Genomic DNA, 19,025 nt, shown 5'->3' with positions numbered 1-19,025 from the left:
CCCGATTTGGACGGAGATGACACTACTCAATGTTCAAAAGTGTATTATCACATAATATTACGATACAGTTTTTAAAGTACCGAAAATTTTATTAAATCGTTATTTTCGAGGTTGCCGTGCGCTGTCCTAGGCTATTATAGTGGGATGTTTTAGTAAGTTTACTTTTCTAGATATAATACACAGTGAAATTAACCACAGTTAGGCAGTGAATGCGTCATTTTATGTATTTTCATGTTATTAGATTGAATACACGAGTAATCACATACATCACATTTAAATGGCTTTTCGCCAGAATGCGTCATTTTATGTATTTTCATGTGACAAGATTGTATACACGAGTAATCACATTGGGTACATTTAAATGGCTTTTCACCAGTATGAGTCATTGTGTGTATTTTCATCTTATTGGATCTTGTACAAGAGTAATCACATTGGACACACTTAAATGGCATTTTACCAGAATGCGTCATTTTGTGGACGTTCATCTTTGTAGATTGTGTACATGAGTATTCACATTGAACACATTTTAGTGGTTTATCGCTAGAATGGCTCATTTTGTGTATTTTCATTTTAAATGAAGTTACACATGAGTAATCACATTGGGTACATTTAAACGGTTTGTCAAGGGAATGTGTCATTTTGTGCAACTTTATCTTACTAGATGTTATACATGAGTAATCGCATTGATCACATTTAAACGGCTTTTCACCAGTATGTGTCATTTTGTGCAACTTTATTTTACTGAATGTGATACTTGAAAAATCACACTGTTCGCATTTAAATGGTTTCTCGCCAGAATGCGTCATTTTGTGACGTTTCATGTCACCCGATCGAATGCTAACGTAATTACAATCATCACATTTTAACTGCTTTTCACTCTTTTTTGCTGTTGATTTTATATGTAATGATTTATGAAGCTGTAGTAATTCTAACGATGCAAAATAATCAAAACAAAAACAGCATACAAAATTCTCAGTGTAGAGAAACATACGTCTCAGTTTTATAACAGATACAAATAATTTGGGATCTGGGATGTTAGATTGCATATGATAACGACTATAAGTGCGACGTGTTTCAAGTTCTTGTTTGACATCATGTAGGCCAGTTTGTATTTCACCGTATGGCGCTTCTACCTTTGATATCGTACTTGGTGATCCAAGATACGCAGTGCGAGGCAATGGAGAGCTCGCTGGGATATACTGAAAAAAATGTGGGTATTGAATTAAATTGGTGTCAAAATATATTATATTAATACACATATACATAATGGGGAATTTTGATATGAAATGTACGAATTATTTATATATTTAATGGCGACGAATTCACAGTGAATCACAATTTACGTACGTGTATCAGTATGTTCATTTTAATAACACATACGCGTCCTCCAAACCAAACCCGACCTGCACCACACTCGGTCTTAATCGAACGTATCACGAGGCAATACGTTTGACGTGAAGCATCTGTACCGTTGTTTACGCCTGGTAATGTCCCAGGAGCAGTTACGCAAGACTGAGGTCGCCATGCTCTCAAGTGAGCTTTGACTGGGTTTATTGATTTTTTTTTCTTTTGACCATGTCCGATCCTAATAGGATCATATGGGCCTCTACGGAGTAGAGGTTTGTATTCACAGATTTTGTTTCTTGCGAGAAATGGATTTTAGCCACTTGCTCAACCTATTAGGTCCATACCCTGACAGACATAAATTGAAAAACAATATGTGTACTTGCCAGACTCAGGATTCGAACCTGGGACCCACGGCGTTATAGTCAAACGCGTAAGCCGGGCGGCCACCGAGGGTGTTATTGATTTTACTTTAATTCAAAGTGCTTGGGAGAGAAAAGGAACAAGAAAATTAACATAAAGGGGAGAAACTTAATAAATAACAAAAAAAACGAAGGTGACATGGACAGCATTTTTTTAACAAGGTGTGGTTGGAACCTACTAAATATATTCATTTTAAGCAAACGTAATTTTTTCATGTGTGGACTATATATATGGTATAAATAGCTAGCCCCAAGCAATTGTTTGACCTTGTGCTGAATTTTAAAAAGCTCTAGTATTGCATTTGTTTTTGTCAGAGATACTCAATCCACACTAAACAATTATTGCGGTATTTTTATAACGTTTTTATTAGCTCGTATTCTTATTTGTCCGGTGGTTGTTTATCCGGTACAAATCTTGCAATCGATTTTAAACTAACTCCCAGACTAGCTCGATATTTGAAACTTTTAGAATATATCAGAATACGATGCCAATGCATTCTTTTAATACTTTTAGCCATCTTTAAGTAGAATTGAATTCATTTTCAGTTAATTCTGTTTTGTATGAAAAGTTATTTCGGAAGAAATCCGTAATCCAATCCACTATTATCGGTTGCTAAGGTTGCTTGGCGGTCCTAGCAACGAAATTATTAATATATACGTGCGTTATTATGGAAATCAAAATGGCATTTCAGTATTCAGTATTTCTATATTTGTTTGTTTTTTATTTACTTCATATCACGCACAAGTTAGTTTGAACATATTGAGCATAATAATTCAACAGAAAATTTAAAAACGTTGTAGTATATAAAAAGTTCTTTTTATCTTGTAATTATTTTAATTTTCTGTGACTATGGTTTTATAGATTTTGGATAGAAATAGGTGTGCTGGAACTTTCATTTCGGAAAGTACCTTCCATATACAAGTTCATCTAAGTTAGTCAAATGCCTTCTGATAGTCAATGAAAAATAAGTGTGGAAATCAACAACCCAAGCCTTGTCAGCATATAGGTCTAAGATGCACCGAGAAGCTGATCTCAAATTACTAAATATTTTTCTAGTCAGCGAAAATAATCACATACACCGATAGTCAGACAATATCCAATTATTGCATACGCAATAAAATAGCAGACATCAATTATAATAATATTCATTTCATCTACAGTCAGCGTAATATCCAATTATTGTATAAGCAATAAAATAGCTGATGGTATTGGTTAGTTTTTAAAATTCAATTAAATCCTACGAAAACGAAGCTATAATAGATATATTTTTTTTTTCGACCATGTCCGATCCTAATAGGATCATATGGGCCTCTACAGAGTAGAGGTTTGTATGAACAGATTTTTATTTTTTACGAGAAATGGATGTCAGCCACTTGCTCAACCTATTGGGTCCATACCCTGACTCACACACAAATTAAAAAAACAATATGTGTACTTGTCAGACCCAGGATTCGAACCTGTGACCCACGGCGTGATAGTACAACGCTTAAGGTGCGCGGCCAACGTGGGTGTTAATAATAGATAATAGTGAAAAAATATTCTTCTATCTATAAAATAAGTAAATTTATGCCATCAAAGCATATATAATTTTGGATATTTTATTTGGTTTAGGCAGGGCTTAATGAATTTTAAAAAAAATAACAAACATGTGCAATATATATTCTTAATTCAACATTAACAAAAAAAGTATGAACAAAAAAGTGTGCGTTATTTTGTCTGATTGCCCAAAGCATATAAAAACTATTAGTGCAAGAACGTAGTGGTCGCGCGGGGGCGGGGCGGCGGCGTCTTGCGAAACTCAAACGTATAACCGTGTGTAAAATGTTCGTAGATAGTGTCTTTTTTGGGGCATAATACACACGGTTATACGTTTAAGTTTCACAGTAAGCCGCCGCGCTGCGCCCGCCAAATCACTACGGCCAAGCACTTATAGTTCGATTTAAGCAGGGTAAAGTTAATTTTTAAAAACTGACTAACTAATAATACGTACGGCTGACAAAGTTTAATGTGCACTATTTATGTTGTATCTTAAAAGCCTACCTCTACCCTTCAAAATACATATATGAAAATATGCAAATTGTATTAAAACAATGTAATGTATGTAGCTCTTACTGGCCTGTATTCCGAATACGAGCAACCGGGTTTAGGATCCTCATTATCGAATGTTTTTATTGTGTCTTCCAACTTGACGTCAACGTGTTGAAAATCTACCTCAGATTTTATAATCATCTGATCTGGTGCAGCGTTCTGAAAAAAATATCAAAGGCTCTTTAAGTTTTACACTGGGATACTTGCTCTAGATACTGTAAGTCCCAAAGACTACGATGGGCGGGACATGTGGAGAGAATGCCTGAAGTTAGAGCGCCAAGGATCATGACAAAGTGGCTACCCCAACGGAAGAGACCCAGAGGCCGTCCAAGAAGGAGATGGGCTGATGCCGTAGAAGTGGACTGGCTTCATATAGGAAGACCCGGTAACTGGGGAAGTGTGGCGAGAGACCGGAGTGAGTGGAGAGCGGTTGTGGAGGAGGCCAAATCCCACCCCGGGATGTAGCGCCGTGGAAGAAGAAGACTTGCTCTAGAAATTAAACCCACTGAAGAAATTACACATTATGTTGGCAACTATGTTCACTATTTGTTCAGCCAATTCATTTTAGTTATTCTTTGAAGCGTCAAGTCTCAATTAAGTTTTGTGCTACCTTCAAAATAAAATTTAGTTACCATTTCCGACACGTATACAAGCAAGGTAAGCATGATTATTATCGATATTTTCTTTTGTCGTGCTGTCGCAGCATTGTTTAGGCCGGGAATACACGGGCACATCATGCTGCTGCTGCCGGCAGTCGCATTTAGGAGATCCCCAAATTTTTCATACAAAACTCATACTGGACGCACACACTGCTGCCTACGTATTGCCCGGAACCGTCGAATTGCGGCAATCGATTTGCTGCCGCGTCAAACATACGCTGGCAGCACTGGCTGACCGTTATAGCAACAACTCCTCCCACCTCTCTCTCTCTCCGCCTAGATCTGCGCACCGTCATTCCAGTCTGAGTTTTTTCCAATGATGGATGACAATAATTTTGACACAGATGCTTTTATAAGTGACATAAAAAACTATGAGTGCATTTGAAATCTAATTGTGAATCATATAGTGACATTAAAGTTAATGGAAACACCGAACCATACCCGGTTTTAATCGAGCATGTCACGGGACCCTACGTTTGGTTGTGATTATTTTTTTTTTGACCGGGTCTCGGGAGATGTTTCAGGAGCAGTTACCCAAGACTCAGGTTGCCATGCATTTAAATGTGCTTTGACTGAATTTACATGACTTTAAGTTAACAGTACCCATGGGAGAGATGAGCACGTAGAGTCATTATTAAAAAATATTAGGAACAAATATAGTGACACGGTTGCTAAAAATAATGCTTGGTCCACTTTATGTGCTAAATATATTAAAGATTTTGATAAGTTAACGGTGCGCACCCGCTCCTGGTGACACGTTTGCTGCCAACAATGACAGCAACATGAGCTGCCGTAATGCTGCCTCGGTCGGTAGCACGTTTGCTGCCAATCACGGCAGCAGCAGCAAAGTTATTGCCCGTGTATTCACCGCCTTAATTAAGCAATCTATCAAATTAGTTGTTAACATATATATATATATCTATATCGCGTAAAAATTTTACTTTTTCAAAGATATGCTTGGTTGTACCTTCAGACGCTATTCTGGTTTTAACTTAGGATATGTCCAAATCTACTGTAAAATTCCTAAGAAATCAGAGGACTCATTTTATATTCCCAATGTAGACGACACCATCGTTGGTCGCAGTGGTATTAGTAACAGTGGAAATATTGCCAATTCCAAGAATACGCCGCGGGTTTTCAATCTATCAATATTTTATTACCACATGATCTTATTTTAAAATGAACTAAATGCACTAAAAATGTAACATATTATCTAGGTACGTAATTCTTCTTCTTCTTCCACCCTGTCACGTCCCAACATTGGGACATAGGGCAAGCACAAGTTGGCGCCACTTCCCTCGGTCCATCGCCAACTCTTGCGCCTCCCGCCATGTGAGACCTGCAGCACGTAGGTCGCTTTTGTAGCACCGCTGCACGGCGACGGAACCCTTGAGGCTGTGCCACAAGCTTTGGCGGCATCTGGAATACGTGTCCCACCCACGTAAAGCGTCTCTTCGTGATAACTTCAATCACCGAAGGCTGTTGTGTCTGCTCACGAACTCGGGTGGTTGTAACGCGGTCGTACCAATGTACCCCTAAGATTCGGCGGAGACATCGATTCTCAAAGCTCAAAAGCCGAGACTCTTGAAGCTTAGTAAGATGCCATGTCTCACAGCCATACAGGAGCACAGGTAGCACGCACGCGTTAAACAAACGACATTTGGTCCTCACAGAATACAGCCTTGACCTCCATGCGACTCCAAGTTGGTTGAACGCAGAGCCCGCCACACCCATGCGGATTCCAAGCTCACTAGAAATACCACCATCATCGGCAACCGTGGCACCTAAGTATTTGAACCTGGACACCAGCTCGACGGGCAGACCAGGGCGGGCAGAAAAGGTATTTGACAGTCCTCATCGTGAATCTATGCGGCAAATTCTGCTAGGCTATGGAGGTCGCGAGGTACGTGATATTAAACATTTATTACTCAAATTCTGGTACATTTTCACATCATAAAAACTACAATATTCATTTAAACCACTATGTCCCAAGGTACACCTTTTCCCCTATTTAGGACATATAATAGTCAGTACATTTTGACCGTAGTTTGTTTTTGGTTTCACAATTCCAAGCAAACCAAACGGCTGGAAACTTAAAAGTGATTTGGTTGACGCAGATCACATGATTGCAGTCTTACTATGACTACATAGAAATATAGTGCTTTCAAATCTTATAAATTGATTGGGGAACAAGACGCGTTGTGTTTTAACGTCCAAAAATGATGAAATAAACTAAAAATGCGGTTTTGTAAAACTAACCTCAAACGTGAAACTCTCATCGTCCACAATCTCTTGCTTTATATTATTGGTGTTTATATCTGGTTCCACTATAGGAACATCAAAGCAATACTGTCCTGCATCACATTTTAATTCATCTGATTTGCGTTTTATATCCATTTTACATGTAAATAGGGGCAATCTATAAATTTAATGCCAACGTGTCAAAAGAATTTTGGGCATAGACAAGGAAAACTTTATTTAGGGCTGGCTAAAAAGTATTGATGTGTTTTGAGCAATACTTAGATACTTTGCACACACACGCTTACATACACCAATCGCCGCCCTTTTGTCAGAATCTAATTATTCGCCACTATAAATAAATAATAATACTATGTAGTTTATAAGGTATTTATTTGTGTAATAGTAGGTATATCAGGAAATATTTAAAGCTAACTAAATTTTAACGTTTGTTTAGTGTAAGAATAATACAGCGCTCGAAATGGAAAATTTCACGAACCGGAGCGCTTGATAATTTTACGAAAATATTAACACTGTTACTTATCTAATTCCATACATATATGTATTTAAAAAAAACGATTGTGTTAGATTTTTTTATAATATGACATATCTCGCTCAGACGGTCAAATTAATATTAACACGAGACGGAGCGATAATTTTGGGGGTTGTATGAACCGGAACGGCGCTCCGGTGCGTTCCGGTCCATTTCGAGCCCTGGAATAATATGAATATACCAATTCACTATACAGATATACCTACCCAAAGGTTACCTATACAGTTGTTTAATAATAATATTATAATACCTACCTAACCACATTTAATTTGATAATAATTTTTAGATATTATTAATTTTATTTGAAACAATCACAAAATTAATTAGTGATGATATTATTATACCCATGGCCCCCACATCTTGAAGCCGGCCGCAGGCTAGGATATTTGGCGGGCCCCCTACCTATCGCTAAGGTTAAAAGCAGTGACGTTAACGTTTTTCAAATTGTGTTTTATGTCAAATTAAGAGTACTTATACAGTGTATTGTTAGCGATTTTTAATACATCTACTTAGGTACTTTAATTATGGAGTTGTTGAGTATCGACACACAATAATAAAAACTTAAATCACACAATCATATAATTTAAAATATTAATAGTCATGAAGTGTAATAGCGCCGCAGGCAACTTTTTTACTTTAAAAGCTGTGATGTGTGTTTATCTCACTTATCCGGTCAACCCGACACGCCGGGCCCTCCCAAAGCCCAGGCCCCCAGGCTAGAGCCCTGTCAGCCCCCTTTTTATGGAGGCCATGATCATACCACTTAGTTAATATAAGTAATATAAACATTAATAAAATTTAAAAAAAAAAACAGTTATATGGGGTAGGGTTGTTACATTTGGACATTTTTTAATTTTTGAATTATTGTACAGCCATCTGTTGTTCCAGTAAGAAAACCTTTTAGCCCTGCATAGGCAGTATCTGTATATAGCTTTGAGCAAACAATAATAATTTATTTATGTTAGCTTCAATGCGTACATCACTAAACACCGTTGAATCAGTTGGTATTTTTGTACCAAGGTACAGCCGGTGATTCTACCTTGGAATAAAAGAAATGAATAGCATCTAATGGTATAACCAAGGATATAATGGGCAAAGTAATTATTTTCCTGAGCAATAAATATTATTTTTAACAAGTTATTGGATAAATTGAGTACCTTGGTATCAAAGTGGGACAAACGCCATCTGTTTTAATTGATTATGGTAGTGCAAATGATGAACTTTTCAAAAAGTCTACTAAAAGTATCAAAAACGGTAGTTTTCATAGACATTTTTGAGTTTAAAGTTGGTATGTTGTATGAAAAACGGACACTTTTCACACATGTTTGTGAGTCTCATGTAAAATTTTGTAAATGGCTTATGTCCCACTTTGATACCAAGGTACTCAATTGCAGACTTAAACAAAGATGTGACAGTACCTACTACGTAAGAAAATATCAAATAACTATTAATTATAATGCTTAGGTAGGTAGATGCCAAAGAGATTGAAGACTGGTAGATACCTTGTTTTAATACCTTTCGGATATGATAGCTAAATAAATATTACTCTGAAGGAATCGAGCACAATAATAAACTGAGATTTGACGCTTCAAAGAATAATAATTATTCTTCTTCTTCTTCTTCTTCCACCCTGTCACGTCCCAACATTGGGGCATAGGGCTAGCACAAGTTGGCGCTACTTCCCTCGGTCCATCGCCAAGTTCTGCACCTCCCGCCATGTCAGACCTGCAGCACGTAGGTCGCTTTTATAGCACCACTGCAGGGTGAGGGAGGGCCGGCCACGGCGACGGAACCCTTGAGGCTGTGCCACAAGGGTACGAAGTGCCGTACTCTTTGGCGGCATTCGGAATACATGTCCCAGCCACGTAAATAATTATTACTGAAACTAAAAAGGTTTAGTGAACAAATAGAGAACACAGTTAGCAGCGAACATAATAATGTAATTTTTTAGTATTGTAATTGAATTTCTAGAGCAAGTATCCCAAAGTTAAACCGTTGCAAGGTAGAACCCTTCCCATATGACGTAATGCATACTAGGTAGTAGGTAATAATATTATGTATTATAATTTGCAATCAATACTTATTGCCCCCTTACACCCACGGTGGCCGCGCGGCTTAAGCGTTGGCCTATTACGCTGTGGGTCCCAGGTTCGAATACTGCGTCTGGCATGTACACATATTGTTTTTCAATTTGTGTATGAGGCGGAGTATGGACCTAATAGGTTGAGCAAGTGGCTGACATCCATTTATCGTAAAAACAAAATCTGTCAATACAAACGTCTACTCTGTGGAGGTCCATAATATGTTCCTATTAGGATCGGACATGGTCGGGACTTATTGCGCCACTGTATTTATGAATAATTATTTACTTACAATGTTATTATCATGTTAAAAAAGTGACATTTAAAAACTTGATACCTACCTACCTATCTAATTTTAATAATTTAGTTTATAATTAATTATAAATTCTAAGAAAAATTTGTCGGTTTTACCTACCTATATCGTATATTTAGCAATATCTAGTTATTACGAGTATTATTAAATATTATTAGTAAGTTCTCCACTATTTACTAACGACACCAAAGTATTGATACTTCAAAGTATCGATATATTTTTCACGCCCTCCCTAGTCACGGTGTCCAGTGACCAGAGTATTTATTCTGCACGCTGTTAAGCGACTCAATTTTGCTTTGTATACATAAAATGGATATAAAACGCGAACCGTCCGAATTCGAAGCTGGTGCTTCTGACCAGCATTGGTTTGATGTGCCAATATTATATCCAAACAGCACGGACACCAACGTATATATAAAGCAAGAGAATATAGACGATGCCAATGGCAGTTTTGAGGTTAGTTTTTAAAAACACCGTTCAACATTGTGAAACCGACAGTTGTTAAAGGGTTTAGAATTATTATTGGTGCTTTTGACTGGTCCTCCGCTGTCTTTATCTGTCCAGTCACCATTTTGGAGTTCAGCTATCTTTTTGTCATCGAATTTATAGTACGCGGTCCAAGAAATTATAGTATTTCGGCAAAAATTATAGGACGTGTTGAAAATGTAAGTTTTTTGTTTGTCACATAAACATAACGAAAAATTCGAGAAATTCCGATGCCCTGCTTTATTTAAACACCTCTTAAGACCGAAAAATACTAATCGGCGGATTCAATTAATTCCATTTTTCAAAATTGTGGTATTTTTGACGTACTATACTTTTTTAATAGTACGCGGACCAAAATGTACTATAATTGAACGTAGTTATGCAGAATGTAGCCAGTCCACAATAATGTGGAGCTGAGATAATGGCACTTTAGCAACAACATGATATTAAAAATGTATGTAAAATGTAAAATTGTAAATAGTATTTTATTTCAAGAATATTTTTTTGCGGCTTGGCTATTTTCACCATAACCTAGAGAAAACCTTCTCGCATCTGATCAATGACATTAATATGGACGAAGCATCTGGAAAATAAAATGACACTCACTTTTTTGTCGGGTCTGCCGAATGACATAATCTGTTCTAAGGCCATGACAATAAAGGTGATATTGCTATAAATTCCCTATGCTTTTTGTCGGGTCTGCCAAATAGTTCGGTTTGACCGGGTTCTCTCGAATGAACATTGATACTAGAAACACTATTCTAACGCCATTACAATAAAGGTCGGATTGCTATAAATTCCCGACGCGTGATATAGCATAATGGAAATTGCGGGACGTCTACCTATACCTGTGCAAATGTCACTATGCGCGAATTTACTTGCTAGCTACTGTATTGAGTGCGTTGTCCATTAATAATGTCAATGCATCTGATCTATATCATATCTCATTTTTTTATGCTTTGTGGACTGGCTACTTTCCGCATAACTGTGTCCAATTATAGTTCGGTAGGCAACACTGCGCTCACTGAAAGACGGCAGCTCGCGACGGCGGAGAACCAGTCACAAGACCCGAATTATGAAATCTTTAAAAGTGTGCTTCACATATAATATAACTATAGCACAACGTTTTGTTTTTAAGGTACCTGAAACGAACTTTGCTAATGTAAAACCTGAGATTGACCCTAAGCCAGATGATATCAAGGATGAAATTATTGAACAACGGGTACAGCAAATAACGTATGGAAATTCACAGCCTGGTTGCTCTTATTTGGAAAACCGGCCAGTAAAGAAGGTAGAGTTTTATCTAATTATACAATGATTTAATTTGTATTATCTAAGGACCCACTGTATAAACAAACAAGCTGCCAACATTTTATTATTTTTTTTTTTTTTTTTAATTTGGTTATTAAGACGATACTTCAGTGAAACGGCTAATAATTTTCAACTATAGGCGCGACGAAATTTTGGACTCGCTGGCAATCGATGAGCAAACGTCGAGGTGTGAATACGTCACGTTTGTTTCGTGATGGCAACGGGGGCATTAATTCTTAAATCGTTTAAAGATGACTAAAAACGTCAGCGTCATTGCATAAGCGGGAGCAGTTGTCAGTATTCGACGTATGACGTATTCTTGTTTTTATCCTATATTCTTCCACACTTGAAATCAGTTGCCTGTTACTCCACACCCGTTAGGCATTTCAATTCCTATTACTTCCTAGTTCTCTGGTTTTTCCTGAATAGTTTTTGAGAGATGGACAGGACAGATCCTCTATTTCTCCTTATTCATCATCAGCCTGAATCTATCCACTGCTGGATGAAGGCCTCTTCAAGTTGCTTCCACTTCTCTCGGTCCTGTGCATTGCGTTGCTACGTACTTCCGCAGAACTTTATCATTTCATCGATCCAGCGGCCTCTAGGTCTACCTTGTGGACGTTTTGTACTTCTTGGATACCACTGGATGACTAGATTTGTCCAACGATTGTCTCTTCTTCGAGCTATGTGTCCAGCCCATCTCCATTTAAGGCTTTTAATAAACTCTATTACATCGCAAACCCTTGTCTGCTTCCTTATCCATTCATTCCTCTTTTTGTACTTTTGCGTTATGCCCAGCATGCACCTCTCCATACCACGTTGTGCTACTCTGAGTTTCTGGATCTCTCTTTTACTTAGGGTCCATGTTTCACACGCATATGTCATCACGGGAAGCACACACTGGTTGAACACTTTGCGCTTTAGGCACAGTGGAAGGTCACTTTTGAAGATATTATTCAGGCGGCCAAAAGCACTCCAGCCTAGCTTTACTCTGCGAACAATTTCATCAAATATACATCCATCTATAGACACTTGTTGTCCCAGATAGATGTAGCTTTTCACCTGTTCGAGCTGAGTGCCATTGATGAGGATCTCTTTTTGGCCTGAAAAGCAGTTGAACATGACTTTCGTCTTTGTTACATTTATTTTCAAACCTACTTTGTTGCTTACTTCAGCGAGTTCCTGCCAACTTTCTCCTTATTATCTGCACTAAATAATGGTTTTTTGACTTTATAGTTATGATAATGGGTTGCTAACTGAAATACCTACTATCAACTGTTAAAATAACTAACCATATAAATTGGATTATAAGGAACACTTGTATTGTCATTTTGTTGAATGAAATATTAATAAAAAATTGCTTACTCAATTACTATTATAGACTTTCAATGTTTGAGACTTTCACAGTTGTTTTGAATCGTAATATTCTTTTGGGTTTTCACCGTGCACATCTTCCTTCTTTTCTCTACGTTTCGGGCTCGTTGCAGAGGCCATTATCAAGCAGTGTTGCCATCTTTTTGTATTTCGAGTTATAATATTTCGCTGTATTTCGGCAAAAATTATAGTACCTACGCGTTGTTATCTGTTGAAAATGTATAGGTTTTTGGTGTCTTACGAAAACCGAAGAATTTATGAAATTCTGAGGGTTTTTTTTTTGTTTAGGTCTGATTATAATGTATAAGTATATATTGAGGGATGATGACTGTTGTCCATATGACGGCAACACATCTCAAACTGTGTGGCATGACATCAACGACTGCCCTATACTAGAAAGGGAGCTATGGACTCTCAGGACTCGATGTAGACAGCATAATCATGAAATTGACCTCCAAAAGCCTCACTAAGTACTAAGCAATAGAACAACACAAGAAAACTACACAAAATATTTAATCCTGGCCATAAAGAAAAAAAAGATATAAATGGAGGAACCTAATTAGCCCCACTTCAATGCAACTAACCCTCCCAACCATGTTGTACGAAAAAGCAAGGGCATGGTTATTAATATAAAAAAAATGTATTTGTATAATCTTCCATTTTTCTCGTTTAAATCTTGCGTAGATTTGCTTGTTATTTCTTCCTTGTTATAGTATAGTTTCCTTTTTATACCTTTGTTTTGATATAATATGTAGTAATAACTATATCTTGTATTTGTATTCTCTTATATAAAATTGTATCATACAATTTTTCATGTGTTTTGTTTAGATGGCGAATATTCTCACATCATCGTCGATAGTGGAAAATGTACAAGAGACTAACAGTGACGTCATGATTAATGAAAGTGACATTAAAAAAGAAGTCGATAAAAATAATGGAATATCAACAAATCGCACTCAACAACTTAATGACATTCGATCTAAAGTAAAAAATCCTGAGTTATTAGAAGTTATTATAAAGTTAGAAAAAACAATATTTTATACAGAAAATTACGTGTGCTGTATTTGTTTTGACTTTTTTAAATCTATAAACTTACTTAAACTTCACAAAGCGTTGCACAACAAAGAATTGATAAGCAGTAGTCACTCGGATACAACTCCGCTTATTTGTGATGTATACAAATCCTCACCCAGCAATTATGATAAAATGAAAAACCGTGAAATAACTCATTCTACCAAAAACTTATATAGTCGTCAGTCGACTAACTCCTGCTTACAGTTTAAAGACAACAAAAGTAACAAAAAGACTCATAGAGGTAAAGGGCCATTCAAATGTGAGGAATGTAATTTCTCGTGTATACGGTTTAATTCGATGAAACGACACAAAAAGATTCATTCTAGTGAAAAGCCATTCAAATGTGATGAGTGTAGTTATTCGTGTATCCAGTCTGGTCACTTTAAATCACATAAAATGACACATTCCGGTGAAATGCCATTCAAATGTGATATTTGTGATTTTTCGTGTACAACTTCTGCCGTCCTGAAACGACACAAAATGGTTCATTCTGATGAAAAGCCGTTTAATTGTGATCAATGTGATTTCTCGTGTAAAATATTAGGCAATATGAAAAAACACAAAATGACACATTCAGGTGAAAAACCAATTAAATGTGATGAATGTAATTACTCTTGCATCGTATTTGGTCAACTAAAGTTACATAAAATGTCTCATTCTGGCGAAAAACCATTTAAATGTGACGTATGCGATTACTCGTGTTTAACGTATACTAACATGAATATCCATAAAATGACTCATTCAGGTGAAAAGCATTATAAATGTGAAGAATGTAGTTACTCGTGTAATCGATTTGGGAGCATGAAAATACACAAAATGATTCATTCTGGTGAAAAGCCATTTAAATGTGATGAGTGTAGCTATTCATGCATTCAATCAGGAAGTATGAAATCGCACAAAATGGCTCATTCTGGTGTTAAGCCATATCAATGTAATGTATGTGATTACTCATGCGTGCGATCTGGTGACATGAAGTCACACAAAATGATTCATTCTGGAGAAAAACCATTTAAATGTGTTATATGTAGTTATTCATGCATACAATCTAGTGGCATGAAATCACACATGACGACTCATTCTGTTGAAAAACCATTCAAATGCATTAAGAAAAGTACATAATTTAGTCGCTTAGAGTCATTTTACAATTGTATTGTCACATTTTACAATTTTTACATATTTAAGTTAAATAATTGATCAAATATTGATTTTAATAGCATGAAGTAGGTAATAATATTATATTAAAAAAAAATAGTTGGGTAGGTATCAGAAGTCACTTTAAACCATGTAAAAACCGATGATAACTCAGATTTTTCAATGAACAATGTGAGATTTGTCACCAAGGCTTTTCTAACCAATCAGGGAGTTCTATTTCACATAGTGTGCTTTGTGTTTACAGCCTTAGCAGTATTATATATATATATATATATATATATATTAAATATGGTAAATCGACTCATTCACTCATAAATATTGAAGACAGCCCAAACTTTTCTTCTAATCACAAAAAACTGTGCTCTGGTGGGTTTTTTTGCGATTATCTCAAAACTCGATGTTGTTTGGAACATGTGTATTATAACTCTAGGCAGCCAAATTACCCTTGCATAATATAATCAAATAGTATGAAAGCATACAGAATGACGACAGTTTCTTCTGTACAGCCATTTGAACGCGTTTATGTGGTTACTTATGTACAGAATCTAGAACCTTGAAGTAGCACAAAATTACTTCTTCTGATATAAAGCTACCTATCTTTATGTCATCAATGACACTGTTACCGCCTAAAGCATGACATCCTTAGAGGATCCAAGGCCATGAGGCCTGAATCATCATATGCAGGATTCATGCAGACATGAGCAGATCGACTACGAGACAGAAATTTCTAGCCCGTAAGCTTAAATGTAAGAAATTTTATAGTCACCTTTTAGAAACTTAGCCAACAAAGTCTAAACTAAATAAGTATTATTACATAAATACGTAGGTATTAAGAATAATTACTTTCTCAGCATTAATAATTTTATCAGAAGCCTTGCCATTAAATTCGTGTCTAGCATAAAAAAATCATTGACCTAGCTTTATTAAAAAGAACATTCGTAAAAGCACTTACCTACTTATATTTAAATCATGCATAATAATAATTAAATACCTATAAATTCATTCATTCCATGCCATTGAATGTCTAATGTATTTAGTTTAAAATTATGTTTATTAGGATTTTATTTATAAGATTATGTCTGTTCATTTTGTAGTTCAGATGTTTTAAAATAATACCTACCTAGCAAATAAATTCGTCAACTGGCCAGCGCCGGCGTGAAGGGTATGTTTTGATGGATGAAAATTCTCAGAAATGCCAGACTCAACGAAAGGTATGCTTCGAAACCCAAGTACCAACAAGCTTCGGGTTGAAAAGCGCGCCCCTTGGTCATTTTCAGCGAAAGAATTTTGCAGAATGTGATATTTTTTTGTTGTTTTTCGAGAGTTGACTGAAGCCTCGCACACTGGATCATTTTAATTTGAAATAAGACAACTTTGACTATTCAAGTTTGCATTCTTTTATCGTATGTACATCATATTATTTTCATAATACGAATGATGTTGGAGCCTCCATATTGTAGAGAGAAAGTAAATAACTAAAAAAAAACAACCAAAATACAGTTGACAAAATGTTTATAGTTTTTATTAATAAATGCCACTGTTAATTTATAATCATCATCAGCCGGGGTCAATGCGCGGCTGGATGAAGGCTCTCCAAGCTTTCTCCAACTATCTCGGTCCTGTGTCGTTCGCTGCCACGTATTTCCGCCGAACTTTACCAGTTCGTCAATCCAGCGGCTTATAGAGCGACCCTGTGGCCGTTTCGTACCCCTTGGGTACCATTGGATGACGGCATTTGTCCAGCGGCCGTCCTTTCGGCGAACAATGTGCCCCGCCCATCTCCGTTTCAGCTGTTTGGCAACGTCTATTACATCGCGTACTCTTGTCTGCTTCCTAACCCATTCGTTTCTCTTACGGTCCTTTCGCGTGATGCCCAACATGCACCTCTCCATGCCTCGCTGTATGACTTTTAGCCTCTGGACATCTCTCGTGTTGAGGGTCCACGTCTCGCAGCCATACGTTAGCACGGGTAGCACACATTGGTTGAACACTCTACGCTTAAGACATAATGGTAGGTCACTCTTGACGATACTATTCAGACTTCCGAAAGCACTCCATCCCAGCTTTGTTCTTCGAGCAATTTCATCGTGCATGCTTCCGTCTATATAATAGACGTAGCTGCTGACTTGCTCGAGTTGGGTGCCATTAATACAGATAATCGCAGGGTCCGAAAAACAGTTCCTTATCACTTTTGTCTTTGAGATATTTATCTTTAGACCGACCGTTTGACTGACATTCTTGCATTCTACCTTGGAGGTCTTTCGAGTCTTGTGAGAGTATAACATTATCATCTGCAAACCGCAGGTGACTGAGGTGCTCCCCATTAATTGGAACACCTTTTTCCTCCCAATCAAGTTTCCTAAATAAGTCCTCAAGAGTAGCGGTGAATAGTTTAGGTGAAATGGTATCACCTTGCCGGACACCTTTGTTTTACACGACCGTTTGTGGAGTTTCACGCATGCTGTGGCATCACTGTATATACTGTTCAATATGTTTATGTAGCGTCTGGAAATTCCTTGGTTGCTAAGAGCGTCTATAATTGAGAATTTTTTGATGGAATCAAACGCCTTTTCATAGTCTATAAAACCAAGATATGCGCTCTATGATTTCCCTGACGACCTGTATATGATCCATAGTACTGTAGCCTCTTCTGAATCCGGCTTGCTCTCTTGGTTGGTTCTCGTTTAGAACTGTTTCGAGACGGTTTGAGAGTATTTTCGTGAAAACCTTATACAGAATTGGCAGTAGACTAGTTGGTCGATAATTTTTCAGATCTTCAGTGTCTCCTTTCTTATGGAGAATAATAATGGAGGCATTTTTCCATGACTCTGGGATGTTCTCTTCTGCATATTAACTATAATTGATTAAAAAAGGAAATTATGTAAATTTAAGGGTTATCAAAAAAATGTGGATTGTAATAATTGTGTTTAAATATGTATCATAAAAGACCAGGTAACTTTAAGAATCCATTGTTAACCTGACTATTTATTAATAGTAGCAGGCATTGGCACAGGCTAATCGGCAGTGAGCCAACCGAGCCGGCGCGGCGAAGGCTACACTGTGCTGCCACATTAGATCCGAATGCTTCACTCACGGACAATTCGCACCGTAAGTGTAAAACCAAGGCATCTGGAAATTTTTCGATTTCGAGATTAAATGCAAAGCAACTGCAAAACTTGATAATGTAAAAGTGAAGTAACTGAAATAACATGAAATATAATGTAGATGTAAACCAAATATTATGTTTTTTTTTTAGAAACTATTTCTCATAACAAAACGAAGACATCAAATCCTAATACATATATCCAAAATATGTCTTTTGCATATGCCTTGGTTTTACACTCACGGTGCAAATTGTATGTAGCGGCATCAAGAGTAGGGGGTAGTAAAAATCTATATATATTTTGGCACCAAATGGAAAAGCCACAAATATTGTAGGTATATCGAAAAGCCCTGGAATGATGGATTGTATATTTATATTATGGATGACTATTTATAATACATAGAAAAGCCTTAAAATAATAAAATGAATATGTACAACTTTTTAAGATATTTAAATGCAATAAATGTACGAAAATATACTAATATTATGCTAAAAATAAAAATCTCTAATATAATATTGTTTACTTTTTTAAATTCAATCCTTTGCACTCAACGTATTAATTTTATACAAAGTTCTTATAATCTTGTAATTTTTTGCATTCATTTTGAATTGTGAGAGTAGAATTGCAATTCTAAATATGATATATTTTACTACAACAGATAATAATAAACAGTAGAACCTACTGTTTATTATTATCCTACCGCCCGCCTATACCTACCCTATATCCTATCGCCTATATCCTACCGCCGAACCTGAAGAGGTGTTCCGCGACCATTTGGAAATGTTTTATACACTGCAACACATTTTAAGATCTACTAAGTAGAAA

The 19,025-nt window shown here is 36.6% G+C and overlaps 1 protein-coding gene and 1 long non-coding RNA gene across 2 annotated transcripts in view; one reads left to right on the top strand and one right to left on the bottom strand.

The window, feature by feature from the left end:
* The window catches only part of LOC147076245 (RNA polymerase-associated protein CTR9 homolog), a 578,712-nt gene that overhangs the window by 385,528 nt on the left and 174,159 nt on the right, over positions 1–19,025 (bottom strand). The gene's annotated exons all lie outside the window — the stretch shown is intronic.
* On the top strand, positions 9,938–14,151 carry LOC147076252 (uncharacterized). The gene is made up of 3 exons (XR_015069854.1): positions 9,938–10,155; positions 11,324–11,476; positions 13,699–14,151. It is a non-coding gene; the product is annotated as an uncharacterized LOC147076252 (long non-coding RNA).

This window comes from Rhyacophila brunnea, unplaced genomic scaffold (assembly GCF_057557595.1).
Source record: "Rhyacophila brunnea isolate RB1 unplaced genomic scaffold, BYU_Rbru_1.0 scaffold_13, whole genome shotgun sequence".
Lineage (NCBI taxonomy): Eukaryota > Metazoa > Arthropoda > Insecta > Trichoptera > Rhyacophilidae > Rhyacophila > Rhyacophila brunnea.
Note: the sequence above shows the minus strand (reverse complement) of the source record. Positions and strands in the feature narration are given on the sequence as shown.